The sequence below is a fragment of the Lissotriton vulgaris genome, chromosome 11, assembly GCF_964263255.1.
Source record: "Lissotriton vulgaris chromosome 11, aLisVul1.2, whole genome shotgun sequence".
Taxonomy (NCBI): domain Eukaryota; kingdom Metazoa; phylum Chordata; class Amphibia; order Caudata; family Salamandridae; genus Lissotriton; species Lissotriton vulgaris.
Genome location: NC_141699.1, coordinates 643,771,532 through 643,785,029, shown reverse-complemented (window position 1 = coordinate 643,785,029; position 13,498 = coordinate 643,771,532).

Sequence of the window (13,498 nt, the reverse complement as noted above, 5' to 3'; positions counted from 1 at the left end):
GAACATGAACAAGACTTTACTCACAAGGCTCCGAATAATTACGTATGCTGCGGACAAAATTTAAAACTTACACAAACACTTCCGAGTTTCAAACACTGTGCATTATCAGTGGAACACTGCCAGTACTTGCGCCGATAAAAACAAAAAAAAAGACATCAGTAAAGGGATCAAAAACGTAAACAAGGAAAGCCCCTTTCACAAACACAAACAAGCAATTTCAGGCAAAAACATCTGAGCGACCACTGTAACACTTGCTGCACTTGCGGCGCAAATTACAACATTTGGGAAACAACAACATTCGCACACAGGGCGAACACTCTCAACAAGGACAGCAAAACAAAATTAAGTGTGGCTCAATGAAAACCTGCGGATGAATTAAACACACATTACTACGCAAACAAAAAGTAAAGGCAACACTGAACATCGGCCATCCCCGGACAACGTCGGGCGGGCTGCTAGTTTGAAAAATATTTTGATTTTGTATGAGCAACGTTACTGTGGCTGGAAATTTGACTGTTCACTAACTTAACTGGGGAGCCCCTTGGAAGGTGGACTCCTATGCAAGTGACCACTTTGCCAATGTTTTAAAATGTATCTGGAAAAATATAAGTGTACCCTCGAACAGTGCTAACTTTGAGCTGGTGATTGTAAATGGGGTCCACTGGCACTCCTTTTTTGGGACCAAACTTATTTTTCCTCAACCAACTATGATGAAGACGGGACTGCAAACATTCAAAAGTAACATGCAATAAGAGCAAAAAACAAACGAAGAGCAGATACCGAAGGAGCACACCCCACCTCCAGCTTGAAATATGCCAACCTGTAGGAACACAAGAAAGAGACTAGCGAACATAAGGGAAAAGCTGGTAATCACTTCCTCACCCTAATAGGGACAGGTCTAGTGGACAACAAACCTCCACACACAAGCCTAACCCGCATAAACAGTGAACATTGCACTTAATTGATATATAATGGGATAAAAGACCAACGACAAGCACTTGGATCACATTCTGATTACATTCCTCGGTCATCCCTTGCAAAAATTGGCAAAGCAAGACACAACAACCAGATGCAACGTAATACAATACAAACAAAATAAAAAAAGAAACATATAACATATAAAACATATATGTATATCATACATATATGTAACATATACAACAGAAACAGCACAATACATCATTTTTAAAGTTAACTCTTAATGAGAAGAGAATGGAGCTAATGAATCCATACCCACAGCATGATAGAGCTTATGCCATCCCATTGGCAATTCTGGACACCTGTACAGTCTTTGAAAGTAAAAGACACTACAGACATTTTCTTCCTACAAGCAGATCAACAGAAATTGTAAAATGGGCTCAAGGAAAATTAATTGGCTATTCTTGAAGCCCAATGGGCCATACATGACTTGCGAGAACAAATATCAATGTGGGTGCCAGTACATGCTTCCTAGAATATAAGACAGACACGGAGGGCCACTCAAGAAGAAACAATGCGAGGGTTGTAAGTCTACCATTAAGAATTGAGGGTCAATGCATGGATCTGTTCTTCAAGGAGTCATTCTCTACACAGAGAGCTCCGAGCTGACTGTCAATATTTTTCTCAGTGGAAAGGGCTTGCAGAGTTCCATCAAAGCTGGTCATCCCAGAGCACAGATGGCATGTGTCCTCAATTACACAGACTGTGATTGCTTGCTAAGCAAGCACAGGGCAATGGGACACACACATGTTTTCCTGTTTCCAGACTTCACAGCCTCTCTTCACTACTCCAAGGTGTGGAAGGTCCGTCCAGCAGATGGTGCAGCCTTTCTCTGCCAGGTCCAAAGGTCAGCAGGACAATCCTTCTTCTGAAGTGATCACTAGCTAAAGATCTAACAGCATCCATCCCACCCTGTGATGACTTCTGGTTATGTGTGGTATCAAGCAAACCTAGAGTGCACTATTCTGCCCAATCCCAATATGTCTGAACCTTCCTTGGATGTTAGGAGCTTGGCAGGCTACTCTTAAGGTGTGGCTACCTGGGGAGTACACACCCATGGGAAAATCATTTTGGGCGCTGGCCTCCCCTTTCTGTTTCCACTGCAAACCTGTCAACCTGGTCAACCTGTCAACCTGAATAAAAAGGGCAAACCTTCAGGAGTGTGATCACCATTTGCCCACCAAAGGTGGCTTTATCTTTGAAGTTTGCCTTTAGGGCTAACACCCTGGCTAACACTCTGGGTGGTTCCTTGCAGGGGTGAGGTGACAGAGTGGCAACTTTCTTAAAGATGCTTTCCTTAAAAATGACACTAAATTCGACTTGGGCATCGAGTTGGGTTTAATGACACATTTAATTTGGTACATTGAAGAACCAATTTTAGCAGTCCTATTCAGGAGTTCGCAGGACTGAGGGGTCAGATGGTAACTCTGTGTTAGTCAATGAGCTTACTAACTCTTCCACAGCTAAAACGACAATGTTGAAGTTTTGCCATTAGGGCATATTAAAAATATATGTTGTATATGTTCTACTTACGAATATACAGCTCCCTGCCTTAGGGCTAGGTAAAAAGTTCTGAGAAGAGACCTGCATATATTGTTAAGTGAAGTGGGGGATATGCCATTGGTTTAAATGGAAAAGTCAAACTAGCAGGTTTAAAACTGCCCTTCCAGGCTGCAGTGGAAAGCTGGGAGCCATTTTGTTCTTCTGTCACACAGAGGGTGCCACAACCAGTGCAGCCGTGCTCTGTACTACATGCTCTGTGTTCCATATACTAGGGCTTATAAGTAGGGCTAGGAAATATATTCCACTCCACCGGTGGAGCTGGTGGAGTTCCAGCGAGATTATGCCACCGGCTGTGTGGAAAGATTTTTAGTGTGTGCGGCTCACCAACAGTAATGCGAGCCAGATGTGGCACCCACTAACATGAATTTTGGTCGCTAGGAGGGCACCTGGTGAGATTTCTCCAATGCAGGCATTCACAGGCGGTCGTGACTAGTAAAAGTCAGAAAGCTGCAGCTCCAGTAAAAAAAACTACTCGAGCGGCAACAGAGTCAACTTGAGAAGCAGTGCCCTTTGGCGCGCTGCATGGTGTTTTACGTGCTGAGCATGTAACAAGCCTCCAGTGCTAAAAATCAGCGTGAGCAGTACGCTGCATCTAATTTCTGCTGTTTGTGGAACTACACAGAATTTCATGGAGTTTTTATGTAACTCCACAGAATTGTGCAAAGAAAATTCCTCAAATTCAGCCCACCTCTAATTATAAGTAAGTCAGTTAATGCCAATTGGGGGTAGCCAATTCAACATACCTTTTGTAATGGGTTAGAAAACTGGCACTGAGGCTTGGTTAGCAGACCTCAGTGCACTCGCAGAGTTGAAAAACCAGCAGCAGCTGCCCCAAACCTCAAGGATGATTTCCTTACAGGGAGGATGACAAAAGATATAGGATACACTCATAAATAAAGAGATGGGCTATTGATACAGGCGTTCTACAAAAAACACATTTACCAAAGCATCAGGGTGCAAATCACACAAAAGATGCAAAGGACCACTTTATTACCAACATATTAGTCATACTCAAGGGGAGATCTGAATGGATAAAAATAGGTGTACCCTTTGTGACACAAGACATTACGAAAAACATAAAGAGAAGGTACATAACGTAAGAGTGCACTCAATGGTAGCAGGCTTAAATGCCCCCACCATGGCACAGCTAGATTATCTTGACACCCCACAGCCCCCCTGATGGAGATGTCCATCACCAATTGTAGGAGGTGGCCTAACATAGGCTAGTTCATACAGCCATTTAGCGGCAACACAAACAGCAAGAAACACAGAGGTCTTCAGGGTCCGGCTGTGCAATTGGAGGCTAATGACACTTGGTGGGCACTACAACCGACAGTTACAGATTATACTAATAATCTCCAATATACTTCTTACATTCTAGACTGCATATGAACCTATGATTAGAGCACTAATCATGCAGCACTGCAAATATCTGCGGCAAACATCCTCTATTCACAACCCAGTGGTATTCCATGTACACTGAGGCAGACACCTAGCATGCATTCTGATGTAAAAATTACAAATACATTCACCGCAGGACAAGTCATTCAGGGAAACTATCCAAAACGACATAATACAATATGTTCATGAAAAACAAAGTAACACCTGAAACTGCAACAACAGAATGGGATGCCTTCGAGGATTTCCTCAGGGGCATGTTATAAAGAAGGGTCCCTAATTTCTTGGCATATTCAGGTTAGGAAATGAATTGAGGCCATTGAAAATTGAAGCAATAACCCAGAAACAGATGTGGATGGAACTACATTGAACATGCACTACCTATGAGGAAGCAGTAGAGCAACTAGACCTCCTTGACTATTAGTAATAGGTACCCAATCAGCATGGGGAGGTGGGCAAGATGGATAGGTTATTGACTTTGCTGATTAAAAAGGAAGCCATGCAATAAACCAATAGCAGTATAGAAGGCACAGGAGAGTGAGGTCGTCATTACACAGATGGAAACAAACAAGCTCATTCAGTTCAACTCTTTACATGGCGCCACAAGCAACAAGTTTAATGGCAACACTCAGCCATTTTCGATAATCTAAACTTAAGATGATTATCAACGGCCAATGTTAGGTAAAATACCAGGTAGTGATTGATTTCTATCCTATTCTACAAAAAGAGGCACAGAACAGGGCTGTCTGTTGTCCCCATTTTTTTTGGAGTCAGAGCATCTGGCAGAGAACCTTTCAGAATGTGAGCTTTCAAGTAGGGAGGCGCTTTCTCCCTAAACATAGATGATATATTATTATATTTTAGGGACATTGAGAAAGATATGAACATTGCATTCGAGACCCTTGAAACCTTCAGCAAACCTTTTAGGATATACATAAATAGAAGAACGTCCTGGTACTTCCCACTGAAATCAGTCACTGAAATGAGCATTCAACTATTACCCCACCTCCCACTGAAATGGTAAAATTAGATTTTTAAATATCTGGCAGTATTGAGAAGGGCAACCATTGCTAAGATCTCATAGAGATTCCTCTATTTGCCATAATGCCCACATATCTGCCCTGATGCTTCTCCGTGGATGCAGACATAGACACAGATTGCCAGTAGCCAAGCTCCAAGCACCCATCACAGAAGGATGTTTAGCTGCTCCTAACATTGATAATTGCTACCTAGCTATGCAACTGCAGTAGATAGTATGGTGGAGCACAGCATATGCATATGCAGGAGTAGTTGGGGGAGTTCACAGCATCATATCTCAAACATTCCATCAACAAGCTAGCCTCATGTTCTTGGCAGTGGCAGACCGATGCTGGAGTTAAGTGCTAATAGGAAATCGACTCATACCCCAGACCTTTATGTTCCATGCCTGTGTTCAGACCAAAATCATAAACTGCAAACATGCAGGTATTACAGATTAAGGCTACTGGTATAATGGCACAGATCTGCATTGGTTCCATTCACTCCAACAGGATTACCACATTCCAAACAATCAATAATCAATTCTTAATACCCTGATACTCACCCTAAAACAGAAGTTTGCCCCAAACCTCAGAGACCCCTCTAGTCCTTATAGTGTTGGAGACAACATGGGACAACATGAGACTAGGTAGTGACAGAAGAGCAGTAACTGGGCTACAATCTGCCCCACAATAAATTACCAAATTTCCAGGAACTAAACACTGTATGGACGATTGATATAAACAAAATCATATCCGATGAAGAACAGAAATGTGCACTACAGTGCTTAATTTGAGTGAGTGCTTGCAAGTGGGGCCTATCGACACTCAATTTTTTGGGACCAACATTTGTTTTTCTCAACAAATTTTGATCCAGACCAACGGAGAGAAAAACACAAAATCAGAAAGAAGAAGGAAGAGAAAGATAGAAAATCAGTGACAAATGGAGAAAGCAGTAATGAACATGTAATGGTGAGATAAAAGAGTGTCTGGCTGTCAATTAAATAGACATGAGGTTGAATTAAGACTAGACAGCCTTGGTATTCGATAACCTGCCTTTTGACAGTGCTTGCCATGGACTTCCCAAAAAATCTTTGGTCTCCAGCACTTACTTTTTTGCATATCAAGCGCTGACCTTGTATTCCCCAAGTTAGTATTGATTAATGCTAGATTCATGCTAATTCATCATAATGTACTACACCATACATATCTGACCCTAAGTTGCTTACACAAAACGTACCTCACCGACACCCTCTCGTATGAAAACAATGCTACTCTAATGCACATGGTATAGTTAAGCATCAAAATACATCCATTGTGGGAACACACTATAGAATCATGCGTTTAACCCTTCCACCCTGTTGAACTTGAAGTGTAATTTAAGCAAATTAGCAGAAGATGAGGCCCAAGTATTATTATACAGCTGAAGCAGAAGGGTACATTTGCACATTCAAATAATTAGGACCCAGTACTTCTAAATTTGTAATGAGATATTGATGATAGACTCCTCAGGAAAGACATGCAGCATTGACATTATCTCATATATATATAACAAGGAAATAAAACCAGACAGTTGCAACCTGGGAGCCATCCACCTCACCCCCAATTACATATTCCTGTCCTTCCCACTAGAGGTGGGTGAACCAAAAGAATTAACTGGGAGAGCCAAGTCAGAGCCTAACCCGGGTTTCAGCTTGGCTCTTGAAGCCCGTGCACAAGCACAGCCCTGAAAATGGTTACCATGTAAATCATACAAACATCAGCTAAAATATGATAAAGGCTGTTCAAAATTCATAAAGTGTGTTTCTTTAACATGTGAATGCTTTGACATTTGCATGTCCTGGTACAGCACTGCACCGGGAATTACTTTTTTAGAGGTTATAGATTTTAAACAGGACGTTAGAACCACTCCTGCCCCCGCCCGCACCCTGCCAATAGTCCCATTAGTGAACTAAAAGACAAGCCAGTTGTCATGTGAGCCCTATGCGGTCCAGATTCTTATAGACTGAGCAACATTATAGTCTATTAAATCAAACACAATAGTTTTGGATAGCTGGTATTCGGAACTCACACGTTTGAAGGTGGGCACATGCGATAGTGATGAAAAAGGAAGAGCTGTAAAATAAAATATTTGCTTAAGATCAAATATACAGCATAACCCTGTGTATATAAATATTTAATTTATATGTATGTATTCAGATAATTATATTTCTTGAAATAAACATGTATAATTATCTGCACTTCTATCTATCTATATATTTAAAACTTTACTCCTACTGTAAAAAAACTCTCTCCAACACACTACGCTATATTTTACCCTTTACCTCTCTCAATATATCTTCTACCTCCACTGACACATCTCAAACCTCATTCTACTACTATGCCCTCAAAAATAACCCTTTGTTGACTCTTCCCTTCTCTATCCTTCCTTGGACCACCCTAAACCTTATTTTAATTCTATGTTCTCTCAAGCAACCCTTCTTAATTCATCCCTCACCTATCCCTCCTTTGACTCATCCCAAAACTAATTTTACTACTAATATCTCCCTATTCTATTTCTAGAAATTCTTCCCTCCTCCATCTCTCCTTATACACATCCCAAACCTCATTTTACTACTATGATCTCCAAATAAACACTTTCTAGACGCTTCCCTCTTCTATTCACTCTTCTATCCCCCAATATGCTTTTCAATCTAACTAAGAGACTCAAATGTCCACCGCTCAAATTAACTCAAATTACACTATACTAATCCACCACTAATCCTTTTTGGGTTCTAGAGTACTGTTCTACTCACCAAAAAGCACTTTGACATCTCATCAGGGGTAGTAAGAGCTATATAAATTCAATTGCAATACTATACAATACAATTTGGTTAAGCAGGGAACCTATGATTAATCCAGGTTTTCTGATTTCACTTTGAACAAATCTGCCGCTAAATGGATATCTATATGTCTTTCCCTTTTACCTCAAATGTTAATGCTTTGTCTTTACCTTTTTGTGCATGAGGGTAGGGCGAGGGTGGCAGTCAGAAGCCACATGATAGATCAGCGGATCACTGACATAATATCGAGGGACAAAATATAGAGTAATAAAAATATCGATGCCAAAATATCGACAGACACAATATCCTATCTACAAACAGGTAAGTACAAAAATATAGACTCCAAAATATCGTTTAAAAATATGTACTTTGTAAAAATATCGAATTTAATAAAATTAATGTAAAATTGATATTACAAATAAATAACTAAAATATACTTAAAAATACTTAAATAACCTTAAAATTATTAAATAATTAATTTAAGTTATAAAAAAAATAATAAAATTTTATTTTTTTAAACATATATATATATTAACATAATATTTTTTTAAAAGATACAATAATATTACCGTAGGATAGCAGGAGTATTGAAATTACTGTTCCCACTCCAATGAGTGCAACAGTAGGGAAAGCGTTGGATAGCGTAGGGGTAACAATTACTATTCCCACTCCAAAGAGTGCAACAGTAGGGAAAGCGTTGGATAGCGTAGGGGTAAAAATTACTATTCCCACTCCAGTGGGTGCAACAGTAGGGAGAGCATTGGATAGCGTAGGGGTAAAAATTACTATTCCCACTCCAGTGAGTGCAACAGTAGGGAAAGTGCTGAATAGCGTAGGGGTAAAAATGACTATTCCCACTCCAGAGAGTGCAACAGTAGGGAAAGCGTTGGATAGCGTAGGGGGAAAAATTACTATTCCCACTCCAGAGAGTGCAACAGTAGGGAAAGTAAATACTTCATATATTATTTAAAAAAATATATATAATATTATCTATAAAAAAATTAATTAAAAGTAATTACCAATTTAATATAATATAATAATTATTCAATTAAAATTACAAAATACAATTATTTATTACAATTAGTTACCTATTAATACAAATTAATTACAAATTAACAATTAAATAATTAACAATTAAAAATTAATTAACAATTAATTCAAATTAAATACAAATAAAGAATTAAATTATTTAATTAATTATAATTAAATTACTTCCCACCCCACCCCATTCCCCTATAAACCCACAACCCGCTACAGAAGATAATTTAATAAAATTAACATGTGTAGCAATTAATCAATTAAATAAAATAATTGGCAATTAAAATTAAATTAATTACCCCAAAAAATGTAATTAACAATTAATTCAAAATAAATACATTTACATATTTGATTATAAATAAATTACTTCCCACCCAATTCCCCTATAAACCCTCAACCCGCTACAGAAATAAATTAGTAAAACTAACATAATTATCAATTAATCAGTTAATTAAAATTAATTGCCAATTAAAATTTAAATAATTACCAAATAGAAATTAATTAACAATTAATTAAAGATAAATACCAATAAATAAATTTACAAATGTAATTAATTATAATTAAATTACTTCCCACCCTATTCCCCTATAAACCCACAACCCACTACAGAATTAAATTACGCAAAAATTAAAAAACATAACATTCATTAATTAAAATTTGTTATAACATACACACTTGTCACACATATAATGACATAAAACACACTATATTATAATCGATAATATTAAAAATTCGATAATTTAAATAACCTGTATTATATACTTCGATATTTTGACTTTCTATATTTTTAAAATTCAATATTACATTACTTACCTTCAAAACGATATTTTTGATGTCTATATTCTGTCCATTCGATATTTTGTCCATTCTATATTTTGAACTCGATATTATGTCCATTCGATATTTTTTACTCGATATTTTGACTGTTTACCAGATCAGCTCCTTATTAGCTCAAGGTTTCAATAAAACCAAAAGCTAAGCCTGAGCCAGGCTTCAGGCTAGAATTTGGTGCAAGGGATCATGGACCACGGTAACCAGGCACTAACATGATCACAAAATTAGACTTCTACTCCAGATTGAATATGCTATGGCTAAATCCCAACATTATAAATATTTACAGTTGGCACACGCATGTCGGGCACAATGTATTGATACGACAGACATCCCGGAATATGCACCACTATCAATGGGGAGATAGGAGAGAAGGCAGTCTCCTGGACATATAGGACCATCATCAATAACAAGCCAGACTCCCTGCAGAAGTTGAGGGCCAAGTGGGAATTAGATATGGGGGAAATAGATGACCTGGATTATGAAATGGTGCCAATGCACCCCAGAGAGGTGGCCATTAAATCACAATTAAGACTGATACAAATTAAATATCTACATAGGGCATACTACGATAGGGCACGCCAATATCACATAGGGAGGGCAGAAGAACCCAATTGCCTGCGCTGTCGAGTGCCAGTCGGTACATTCTTCCACACGGTTTGGGAGTGTTCCCAGATTCAGAGATACTGGGGGTACTTGCTGGAGGAGCTGGGGGCCATTCTGGAGGGGAAGATTCGTCTGAACCCGCAGTTAGTTCTGCTGGGAATTTCCATGGAAGTTGACCTTTCTAGGGCAAAAGTGCTACTACTCCAGCTAGGGCTGGTGGTGGTGAAGTGTGATCTGGCCAGGATGTGGGGGGCGGAGTTATGCCCGACACTGACTGAATGGAAGAAAAACATTGACATTTATATGCTTGGGGAGAAAACGACCTTTCAAGCAAGGGGCTGTCCAAAAAGTTCTGGAGAATATGGAAGCCATGGCTTAAACACTATGGACTTACACCTACTGACTCCCAGTGATGCCCTGGGATGGGGCAAGGGAAATGGTGGGGGTGGTTATGAAGGGAACCAAAGGGACAGGCAACTGCCGCCTTGCTGTCCACCATTGTATAAAATCTGACGCTGAGATTAGTACTGAAATGTCTTCTAACCTGTGTTGAATATTGTTCTTGTACTGCAGCTATGAAAATGTCAATAAATATATTTAAAAAAAAAAAGAAATTAGACATCTTGCGTGTGCAATAAGAGACCAGCAGCAGCACATCAAGAGCCTGCTCATCATGAACAATGACCTAGACGAAGCAGTTAACATCCCAGTCATCAACAAAGAGCTTCACGTCATCCTCAGTCTCTTTTGGGTACAATGAATATCTGCTATTGGTAGCCCATGACGAAGAAGGCACAGGCAAATGCCCACGCATCCAAATCAACATGGGAGAATCAAGACCAAAGCTGCAGGCACCCAAAGGGAAAGTATAGCTGTGGATGACAGAAAAACCTCTACAGTGTCTAGTAAAATTCACAACAACAATGGCATACAAAGATCGAACCACAGAAGCGGACATATATATCATGGATTTTTCTGGCCCAGCAGAATGTGTACTCAGCCTACCCCACACCGAACGACTCAAACTAATTGCAGTTTTCTACATGGTAGAAGACATACCATCAGAGGTAATCCGACATTCAAAACTATTCACTGGGATGGGATAGATGAAAGACTTAATAAAGGCACCTACACATCAATGAACAGGTCAAGCTGATAGCTCAATATCAAAAAGATTACCCTTTCACCCACAAAAAACATTTGAAGAGGCAGACATTATTGAGGGGACACAGGGACTAATGCCATGGGTGCTTCCACTAGTAATAGTACCAAGCGCAACACAGAGTGTACGGTTGTGCATGGTCAAGAGAATACTCACCACCGCTATTCAAAGAAAATTACTTCCAGGTCCACATCTGTTAGACATGATCGCTGTCCTCAGTGAAGCCGGAGCATGCTCAAAACTTGATCTCAACAAAGGCTCCTATCAGTTAGAAAATACACAAAAACTTGAGCCACATCACAACATTGACCATGCATCTAGATCTGTTTCGATAAAAACTCCTCCGTTTTGGAATGTCATCAGCTGCTGAGGTCTTTCAAGGAGCTATCAGGTTTCCCATAATTTCCATCATAAATGCACTCAATTATAGGGATGATATTCTCATACCTGGTGTAGGGGTGTGGGGAATATTTGTTATGCCTGTCGAATTTGCCGAATTTTGGTCACTCCACATTACTCTTTAATGCAAAATTCCAGACAAATTCTGCCAATCGCTGTGTAGCAAAATGTTTCTCCAGCGAGACTCCAGAATATGCAAACTGGGGAGCACAATTGAGATTTGCGCAACACATGTTGTAGTATATGCAGATTTTTCAGCAGTGCTTGCTCTACCTGTGCTAAATTGCAGCACGAGCTGCATATTTTCCCATTCGTTGGCAGAACTCTACAGAATCTCCCTTCATTTTTATATAACTCTGCAGAATTTCTCAGAATGAAAGTACCGGTGTTCTGCCTACTCCTAATCTGGAGTAGCAGTCGAAGAACATTGTCCGACATTGTAACAAATATGCAGAGCACTCCAAAAAGTCAACCTGACCATAAATCAGGCCCAATGTGAGCTTCACAAGACCCAGCTACAATTTGATGGACACATTTTTAATTTATGCCATGAAACAAGGTCCAGATAAAATCAAGGCACTAAATGAGACACTGGCCCCCAAGGACGCAGGCAATGTATGATCATTCTCAGGCAAGGCAAGCTACTGTGCTCGATACATCAAGGACTATGCAACAATCAGCACTACTTTGAGGGAACTGACTAGGAAAGGTCACAAGTTTGACTGGACATCAGAATGAGACAAAATCAAAAAGAGAGTCAGCAGTTCCATCAACATGGCTCACAAGACATGGTGTATGCAAGCTTGTGGGCCTAGGAGCCATTCTAGCACAACATTGACAGTATGAGGAGAGACGCATTGTTTCATATACCAGACCAGGTCTGTCAGATGTCAAACATTTCCATGTTTGGGGAGCATTCCAACACACTAACAGATTACCAAGCACTTGTGACAATCGGGCTCCACGAGCAAAATTGCCATTAGGAATACAGTGGCGGGGAATGCATCTACAAGAGTACTCATGGTCCATATTTCACAACCCAGGATAAGACAACAGACACACAGATTACATGTTTTGCCACCCACTCCAGAGGAAAAGAAGCATGCCCTCTCCTGCCGAAGACTGTCTAAACTTCGTAATAATCTGCACAATACTGATGTCACTATTGAAAAACATGATTTTAAAAACCAAGGAGACTGATGCTATCTTGCTAAAAATGAGAAGACGAATCTAACAAGGACATTGGCGGCACCAGGAGGAAAGGTGAGTGCAAGGGGGAAAAACATGAAGGACTTGTCCATCTTCTAACATATGCACAAAGAACTAACTGTAACTCATGAAAGAATGATACTAAGGGACAAAAGGATAGTTGCTCCCTGAACACTCCAGACATGAGTTGAGGACCTTGCACATGAAGCACATAGGGGAATAGTTGTAAAAAGAGAGCACTGCAAAAGTGTGTATAGTTCACAGGAATAGACAGTGGTGAATTGTAATTTTATCAGGGAGGAGGGCAATACACACACACATACACACTCACTAACACCCATGCAGTTACACACATAAACACAGACACACACTTATTCACAACTCTCACTAACAAATTCACCTGCATTCATAAATACATGCACACATGCACAAAACTTACCTTCACTGTAGAGAGGGAAGCCTTGAAGATCCCAGGA